Source organism: Agrilus planipennis, unplaced genomic scaffold, assembly GCF_000699045.2.
Source record: "Agrilus planipennis isolate EAB-ADULT unplaced genomic scaffold, Apla_2.0 scaffold9, whole genome shotgun sequence".
Taxonomy (NCBI): Eukaryota; Metazoa; Arthropoda; class Insecta; order Coleoptera; family Buprestidae; genus Agrilus; species Agrilus planipennis.
This window is the reverse complement of record NW_020442467.1, coordinates 1018019-1027144: the sequence shown is the minus strand read 5'-3', so window position 1 is coordinate 1027144 and position 9126 is coordinate 1018019. Positions and strand designations below refer to the sequence as shown.

The 9126-nt window shown below is 37.2% G+C and overlaps 1 protein-coding gene across 2 annotated transcripts in view; it reads right to left on the bottom strand.

Moving 5' to 3' along the window:
• The window catches only part of LOC108737239 (protein transport protein Sec24C), a 19033-nt gene extending 14819 nt beyond the window's left edge, over positions 1-4214 (bottom strand). For both annotated transcript variants that reach the window (XM_018469975.2, XM_018469983.2), the window contains exon 1: positions 4102-4214. The gene's annotated coding sequence lies outside the window, so the exon portion shown is untranslated. The remainder of the gene's footprint in view (positions 1-4101) is intronic.
• Between the last annotated feature and the right edge of the window lie 4912 nt (positions 4215-9126).

Sequence of the window (9126 nt, the reverse complement as noted above, 5' to 3'; positions counted from 1 at the left end):
AAACTGCCAGACGCGGATCACGATTTCGATCTTTTTGGATCTCATCAGCGCGTCGCAGGCAGCTCCGACAGAACACAGACCAACTTTTACCTGCTGTCTTAACAGTGCGTTTTAGAAAATATTACAAATGGCACAGTAAATGCCATCTGTAGCACGATATGTAATCCTAAAATGTAGCACGATACAGATGGCGTTTACTGTGCCATTTGTAGTATTTTGTTTATATATAGTTTATTTACAAGTTTTACTTACTGGGTCACTATTGATTTTAGAACCATTAATATTATACCAACTAGGTAATAAAACCAGTTTCATAATGGAAAAAATAATCACCCATTTACAACTCACTACGTAAGTCTAATAAATTGTGTCTGTAATATAAAATAAAATTGTTAATATTAAATTTAGTTTTATTGCTCAATTTTGTGATAGATATGATACTTATGAAAGGTTTTAATAAAAGATTGTAAAACGCGTCAAGATTTTCTTTGGAAACACTACTACCAAATTCGTTACAGGAATTAATAATAAAAGTTGAAATTGCAAAGTGAGTTTTGCTGATTCTTATATATTTCGATGATTATATGAGATTACGTCTGTATAAGCTACAAGATGTTCGTAATGAGATCATTTTAATGCAGGATAAAGCCAAGAGTTCTCCAAAATACACAAGACGGGTCAAGGATCAACTTATAAAGTGGCCAATAAGAATTCCAGATCATAACCCTATCGGACACGGCTGGGATATTCTTCGAAAGCGTTTTGGTCCCATTTAAGCTCTGCCAATCACCATCATAACTGATAAAAGATAGCGGCTGGTGAAAATTCAAAGGACCAACTCTATTACACGTAGTATGTGATTAGAACATTGATTTGGATAGTAATCAGAAGGGATGTAATCTATTTTATATTTAATAGCAATTCTAATTTAAGTACCTAGTGTTTGCAGATACATGTGCTATATATCAAATTAATGTCTTGGCATTTTTTATGTTCATTAAGATGTGAGTACGAGGCAACTGGTCACGCGTGCGTCATTAAAATAGCTCCATTAGAATTTTTACGCGATCGATTTCTTGTAAAGTGTACCTACATTTGTGGTAATTGTGAAAATGGATGGGCGGTGGTAGGGAGAGACGGAAGAAATGGACAAAACAAAGACATAATGGAAGAGAAAAATTGTGTGGAGTATTACTGCCCCAAATAGGTAAAAGCGGACCCAAGACAAAAGAGGAGCTTTACCTCCGGTTAGAGATGAGCCAAGAAAGACGAAGACCAGTCTTGTTATTGGTCTTGGTCTAGGTCTTGCTTATTCGGTCTTGATCTTGGTCTTGCTCAAATACTTCTAGTTTTGGTCTTGGTTTTACTCTGTGGCGGATTATGATACTTACTTACTCAAAAAGTAAAAAAAAAATAATATACATTCACGTAGGGCATTACCTGCTACAATATGATTTTTGTTATATTTCTTTGTGTCTCTGTACTTGTGTAAATATATTGAAGTCTATTCAAATTCTTTTGAATTCAATTCTATCGCTATCAATTACTTTTATTACTTGTACTTTCCAGTAATCCCTATTAACATTTCAGCTTCGCGTACATAGCATCCTTTCCTAATTACTATTTTACGACGGGTTTTCTTCGGTGATAATAATTTAGACAGTTTAATTGGAATCTCTCTCTCTCTCTTGTAATTATTTTCTTTACTTCAGAGCCGGGCAAACACGGCTCTTTTGACTCCCGAGAGCTCCTCTGGTATAGCCAAGGAGCTCCTCATTGATCCTGCGAGTGCGAGTGAGATGATTCTTTCCTTTTCTTATCCCTTCCATTTCGTAGGTGAGTGCCCTCTTCCGTAGCCAAACCCAATAATATTGCGAACGAAAATTTTCGTAGGTATTATTTAAGTTGCGAGAGAGGCTTCGCTCGTCTACGGGATGAAGGGGCTTGATATGGGAGTGGAAAGGAGAAGAAAAAGAGAAAGCAATATGGGTCATTACTGCTTACTATCTCGTACTTATTGAAGGGTATGGAGTGACTCAAACTAACCTCACGTAGCGGCTCCTACGAAGTTAAAGTTTGCCCGGCTCTGCCTTCATTAGTCGTTGCACAACCGTCATTGTTCACATTTTTCATCGATGTTGTAGCTGCCCCATTGCATTTAGTTAACACACCCCAAAGCCTGTTACTTATTTTAGAAACACCCTGTACACATATACCTTCAAAGCATACATATATATAAGAACTGTTCACACTATAAAAGAGGATTTGTACACATTCGATGGTAACGTTGATTTTTATTTTCCTTTAATTAAGACAGACTTTTTTTACAATTTGCTCCAGGAGGTTCTTACAATCCAATTACCTGGTTTATAAAAATACTGCAAACAAACCGAAGAATTTGGAAAGTTAAAAGAACTGACTTAACAAGATCAAAGAAAACATGAAAAACAGGCAATCACAGCTGTCAGGGAAACGATCGGAGAGCATTTTCTAGGGAGCCAGAACAACCCACTTTGATTTAGTCGTACCTACCACATACATACATATATACGTACAAATGTGTATGTGCAGAGATCTATCTGTTTGCAAAAACAACCCTTTCGTGAGTTTTACCAGCAGAAATACTATCGAACATGGTTATTTAAAGGAGAATCTGTATTGGAAATCAAAAATCTGAAAGAGCTAATATATTGACTTCNCCTATTATTGCCCCCTGAGTAGCTTCTTTGCTCTTCTTATTTTGCCTTCTATCGTCTTGTAACTCTCCGACATCGCAGCATTTATTTATAGGGACTGATCTTGTTTTAGAAATATTCCAGAATGCAGGTTCTAGAGAATTCTAGCCTTCTTTGTTACTAACGCGATCTGAAGAATTGATAAGATGCCTTGAAGAATCCATTTCAACGAGTTATATTTTGATCGGATTATATTGAATGTGGCAGAACTTTTGTTTTGGATTCAAAGTGGGAATAGATTGGTGAGCCAGATAGGTCCTCTTAGGCGATGGGACTGCTCGTATTACCATCCAACCTCTAACCCCAGGATCTGACCATAACTTAATCTTCAAGAGGTGCATAACATTAAAAAAGGTAAAAACTTAATAAACAAAAATTAAGTGAGTAGTTTCTCGTTCGAACCAGCTTACACCAGTTTCATCGAACTGATGTTCATGTGAAGTCGTTATGATCCGAGACTAAGATGCTTCTGACGATGGGTTTGAGAAACTAAACAATGACTCCAGGTTTTTCTAAGGGTGAATCTGTCCTTCATCGCCCAACCAGGAGATTGCCAGTGATAGTGAAGTTGTTTGTGGGAGAAACAGATAAGATGCTATTTATTTAACCAAATGAAAGCGCTCTCTATTTCTATAATGTTGTGCCGAGTGGCAGAGACATTAACCCTCTTAATTTTTTTTTCTGTTAAAAAATAAATTTGTATTATTCTTGTTGTGTTTAACGACTTCTGGATGAATTGACCGTCCAACGAACTCTTAATATCAGAAAAAAATATAAACAGACGTTAATAAATATAACACCATGGTCATCATTGTCATTTAAATCCCCGTAGGTACTTCATACTGTCTAGAATATTGTTTATTGCTCTCAAATATTTGCTGCAGTCGCTCCAACTGTCACATATTTACACTTTAGAAGCACATTATTTAACAAATATATGTGTTAACTGCTGAATTTAAGATTTCGTAGGAGGTAGGTATATGCGAAAAATTTGCCCATTAAACCTGCAGCTTACAAATTATAGAATGCAATAAGATTGTAATTTTATATACAGTAGGTATGTGTATTAAAGATACAAAAATAATTTTTTATGAGTTTGTATTACGTGTTACTACTTTATTGCGATAAAAATAATTTTAATGCCAAAGACAGGAACAGTCACGAGACGACCACGTTTATAAGATACAAGAAAATATAAAAGTAATTGGGTGTGTTTAGTTATCATTATGGTATCATATTTGAAGTTATACTTTTCTTGGCGTATTGAGAGTAAAATGTTAGTAGGGAACAGAAGTTGTGATTATACAGTTAAGAAGAATTGGACAGTTTGTAGTTAGTTGTAGTTTGTGTCTGTAGAGTACCCTTTTAAGTGTGATTTTTAAATTAATTTTTAAATAAAATATAGCATTATGTGAACGAACAAACTTTAACTCTTTTATTTACTGTGCCACGTCAGATTACTTCCAAACAAGGCGCCTGCGTCACCTGACATGTGTCAAAAAATTGAATTGACGAACACCGAAAACTTAAACAACCATAGATAAATATTATGCAGTTGTGACTTTAAGTTATATTAGAATCCCTAGATGTCGCCATGGATTAGTTTAACTAGTTTAACAAGTGATCCGAAGCATACATGAAACCAAATTAGGAAGCACAGACCTTTGTCTGAAAGCTTATCAATAGCTAGATTAGCCGTTAAGGAGTACCAATGAAATTGCATTCCAACCAAGACAGAAACTTCAAATTAGCTTTGTTCAAGCAGGTCGCTGATCTAATAGACATCAGAAAAAGAAATACTGCATTCTGACATCAACTACCACCAAACTCCTCTTAGCTTTAGATTCGTCATCCATCAGACGACTAGAAGAATACCAGCCAGCATTACATTTGGGAAATAACTTAGACTGCCAGCGGATATTATATTTCGTCGACCTGGAGGCTCTCCAGTTTCTACAGATGAGTAAGTGGTACGTTCGACGAGCCAACTCTGCTGATTTTAATGAAGGTAACAACGTGTACAATCCATCGTGACGGAGGGGACGTTGCCCGAAACTATAAGAAATGTAGGATGATTCTTATTCGTTACTCTATACATCAACGTTATCTATCGAATTTAGAAAGGCCCTCAGGTTGTTTACTTTAAACGACTCGTTTCATAAAGGTAAACGTCGCTGATCAGGATGACACCAGTTTTAAGAGGGGACACTGTCACATATACCCTCATACATGAAGAAGCGTTAGATGGACTATGTATACTGGGTTGCTTTTAGAACCTTCATTCTAGAGTCTTTCTAGAACTAGGTCAGTTCTAATAAATAAATGCCGCGAGGCGAGATCTGAAGAGGGCAGTTCCACTTACGAGGTCATACCTAGATGGTAAAATAAGAATAGCAAACAGACGGTTCGATGAGCAAGCGAATAATTGATAATATTATTGTTAGTTGAAGATTAAGTAGAAAATAAATTAGCTAGAGTGCAATACTGTGGGTTCCATAAAACATCTTTTGCACTTTAATTAATTTTTCTAATTAATCTTCAATTAACAACCCTATTATTGCCCCCTGAGTAGCTTCTTTGCTCTTCTTATTTTGCCTTCTATCGTCTTGTAACTTTCCGACATCGCAGCATTTATTTATAGGGACTGATCTTGTTTTAGAAATATTCCAGAATGCAGGTTCTAGAGAATTCTAGCCTTCTTTGTTACTAACGCGATCTGAAGAATTAATAAGCTGCCTTGAAGAATCCATTGCAAGGAGTTATATTTTGATCGGATTATATTGAATGTGGCAGAACTTTTGTTTTGGATTCAAAGTGGGAATAGATTGGTGAGCCAGATAGGTCCTCTTAGGCGATGGGACTGCTCGTATTACCATCCAACCTCTAACCCCAGGATCTGACCATAACTTAATCTTCAAGAGGTGCATAACATTAAAAAAGGTAAAAACTTAATAAACAAAAATTAAGTGAGTAGTTTCTCGTTCGAACCAGCTTACACCAGTTTCATCGAACTGATGTTCATGTGAAGTCGTTATGATCCGAGACTAAGATGCTTCTGACGATGGGTTTGAGAAACTAAACAATGACTCCAGGTTTTTCTAAGGGTGAATCTGTCCTTCATCGCCCAACCAGGAGATTGCCAGTGATAGTGAAGTTGTTTGTGGGAGAAACAGATAAGATGCTATTTATTTAACCAAATGAAAGCGCTCTCTATTTCTATAATGTTGTGCCGAGTGGCAGAGACATTAACCCTCTTAATTTTTTTTTCTGTTCTTTGCGTGATAAATAAATTTGTATTATTCTTGTTGTGTTTAACGACTTCTGGATGAATTGACCGTCCAACGAACTCTTAATATCAGAAAAAAAATATATAAACAGACGTTAATAAATATAACACCATGGTCATCATTGTCATTTAAATCCCCGTAGGTACTTCATACTGTCTAGAATATTGTTTATTGCTCTCAAATATTTGCTGCAGTCGCTCCAACTGTCACATATTTACACTTTAGAAGCACATTATTTAACAAATATATGTGTTAACTGCTGAATTTAAGATTTCGTAGGAGGTAGGTATATGCGAAAAATTTGCCCATTAAACCTGCAGCTTACAAATTATAGAATGCAATAAGATTGTAATTTTATATACAGTAGGTATGTGTATTAAAGATACAAAAATAATTTTTTATGAGTTTGTATTACGTGTTACTACTTTATTGCGATAAAAATAATTTTAATGCCAAAGACAGGAACAGTCACGAGACGACCACGTTTATAAGATACAAGAAAATATAAAAGTAATTGGGTGTGTTTAGTTATCATTATGGTATCATATTTGAAGTTATACTTTTCTTGGCGTATTGAGAGTAAAATGTTAGTAGGGAACAGAAGTTGTGATTATACAGCTAAGAAGAATTGGACAGTTTGTAGTTAGCAACGTGTTTGTGTCTGTAGAGTACATGGTTAATTTGAGCTGAAGGCTAGAACTAATGGCTTTGGTCACCGTTATTCTATAATTGGAGTGCATTTGTGACCCGGCCAGTAACCGAACTTACCCTAACCTAACTTTTAGGTTCGGACCTATCCGAACCCTTAGTATGCTCATGATCGAGAATTACGCAACGAGCCGGGGCCTCGGTGTAAAACCTTATAACCTAGAATGCGGTCCATCAACTAACTACTTTTTCGAGTCCGATACTAATCAGTGAGGGAGGAGTTGAAGCTGGATTCTTGGACTCCCCAGCTTACGATGTTTTGGAATTGGTATTCTGGTAGCTACTAGCTATTCTGGAGCAGCCCTAGCAGGACTACATACGTTTAGACGTATCGCGACATCATCGAGCATCCTTCAGTCCCCCTAGCTAGCGTGAGTCACTATGTTTTTCGCCTCTATTCTTCCTTTGTCCGAAAATTACGGCACCGGATCCACTTATAACTGTTCTATCCTACATGCTTACTTTAAGTCGGAAACCCCCTTAATAGGTCGAGTTACTCTTGACTGTGTGATCCAGCCTGATATACACCACTTTGCTGGGACACTTATATCGCTTTGGGCATGGATTGAACCCATCACACTCAGAGATCCGCTGACTTTTAGGTACCTGTTGTTGAAGTTCAGATGCGATTGTCGGTGAAGGTGTCTACAATCGTATCGGGAGAGCCTCCCTTTCGACGGGAACGCGTTCTTCTCTACGTCAGCCTACCGTGTCTTTGCTGGTCTTTACGCAGTCTCCCTTCGGGGCTTTCGCTGACTCGAGATGACATACCAGACCCTCACTTTGATTGTAGGCTACTTCCACTTGCACTTTTACCTGTAGATGCAGGTCTTAATTGATCTTTCCACAGCAATACTGTAGAGCCTTGGGGGGATGGGGGGCATGTAGGAGCAACTAGTGAACGCTTAACGCGGAGTACCTGCCTTATAAAGGATTATCTACGCGTTAAACGAGAGCAATAGTGCCGGGATGGAATAAGGACTTTCGGAGGCCTTTCATTCGACGAGGTGATTAATCCCCTAGGTTCGGCCCTATGTAAATCTTTAAGCATCTAACTAGGAGAGTATGCAACGAACTGGACGTCCCTCTGCACAGACCCTTAACCTACCAATCAACTGCGCCTTCGAATCCCACACTACTTGCTGTAAATTAGTGACACATATTTGAAACCCTCCGTACGACAATATGATGCGTGGATAGAACATACACGTCACACATCTTTCGCCAGCCGGCATTGGAACCATTCTTCATTATTTTCTATACACTCTGTATTTCTATTAGTGATGAATGTTTCGATTCAATTTTATAAACGACAATTATGCTTCAGATTAGACGAACAAACGGTTTTCGAAATCCTATTTCGATATTATTTCCGAGAAGGGAAAATATATATGTCCGCAGTGAAATGTTTTATTAGTGGTAACTATGGTGAATCTCGTTTAGTTTACATATTTATATGTATATTTCTAGAAAGTGATTCGTTTAGTCCCGTAAATCGAATATCGTGTTTTTGTTATACAACACCTAAATCTCGATTTCGAAATTCCTCAGAAATATTTAGCAAACTCCCATTCTCAATTATAGGGACAGAATGGTACTTTGGGTATAAAACGCGCTTTAAGTTGTTAAACCGTTTAATGGAATTTATCTTCTTTCATATTACGTGAATATGTGAAGGTGAAACTAATAACAACGACGATATTTATTTAGCAGACGATATAGCAGTATTAGCATCTAGCAAAAAGGAGTTAGAGATAGCTTTAAATAAAATGGAAGCAGTATTGACAAAACAGTATTATCTGAAAATGAATAAAAGTAAAACAAAAATACTAGTATGCAAGGGAAGAAAAAGTAGGGAAAGAGCGAATGTAAAGATAGGAGACGAAAGATGATAAGAAGTGGATGACTTTAGGTATCTAGGGAGTCAGATAAGTCAGGACGGAAGAAGTAGTACGGAAAAAAAGCAGAGGATAGCGTAGGGTCGAGTCACCTTCATTAAAAAGAAGTCACTTCTATGCTCGTGAAAAATTAATTTAGAAATTCGAAAAAGATTGTTAAAGGTGTATGTTTGGAGAGCGGCGCTGTACGTGTGCGAAACAAGGATGGTGGGCGCGGTGTCAAAGAAAAGGTTACAAACGTTCAAAATGTGGTGTTACCGGCGAATGATGGGGATACCGTGGATAGAGAAGGTTGCAAATAAAGGAGTATTAGAAAGAAGAGGAGAACAGAGGACTCTGTGGAAGTCATTAAAAAATAAGTGAGATAGGTTGGTAGGACACTGTCAGCCATGAAGGTCTAGTCAGAGACATATTAGAGGCAGAAATAGGAGTTAAGAGGAGTAGGGGTAGACCTAGATTAGATTACTGTTCATAAATAGTTAAGGATGTGGGCTGTTC